The sequence below is a fragment of the Octopus bimaculoides genome, chromosome 22 (assembly GCF_001194135.2).
Source record: "Octopus bimaculoides isolate UCB-OBI-ISO-001 chromosome 22, ASM119413v2, whole genome shotgun sequence".
Lineage (NCBI taxonomy): Eukaryota > Metazoa > Mollusca > Cephalopoda > Octopoda > Octopodidae > Octopus > Octopus bimaculoides.
Genome location: NC_069002.1, coordinates 34031293 through 34031828, shown reverse-complemented (window position 1 = coordinate 34031828; position 536 = coordinate 34031293).

Genomic DNA, 536 nt, shown 5'->3' with positions numbered 1-536 from the left:
TATATATATATATATATATATATGGATATAATATATATCATATATAATATATATATAAAGATACATGAATGTCTCTATATATTTATATATGTATACGTATACATGTACTTACGAAACAAATATATAAAATATATATATTTATGTGTGTGTGTGTGTATGTTCATATATATTCATGTGTGTAAAATACATTCATCAATCATTCGAAAACGAGTCGGATTTGTAGAAATAGTCGAATGTAGAGCAGTGATGAAAAACAGAGCTGCATGAAAGTTTCTCATATAAATATAGACCTAACAATGAAAATATTAGCGTAACTTTTACAAATTAGTAACAAAAGATCACGCACTCGCTGACATAAAACATATTACGTTATATACTCAGAATTAGAAGCAGAAAAATATACACATTGCGTTAAATACGTACAGTTAGGCAATCAATCACTGATGCACATATATACAAATATATATACATATATACATGTGTGTAGATATGTATGTGTGTATATATATATATATATATATATATATATATATATA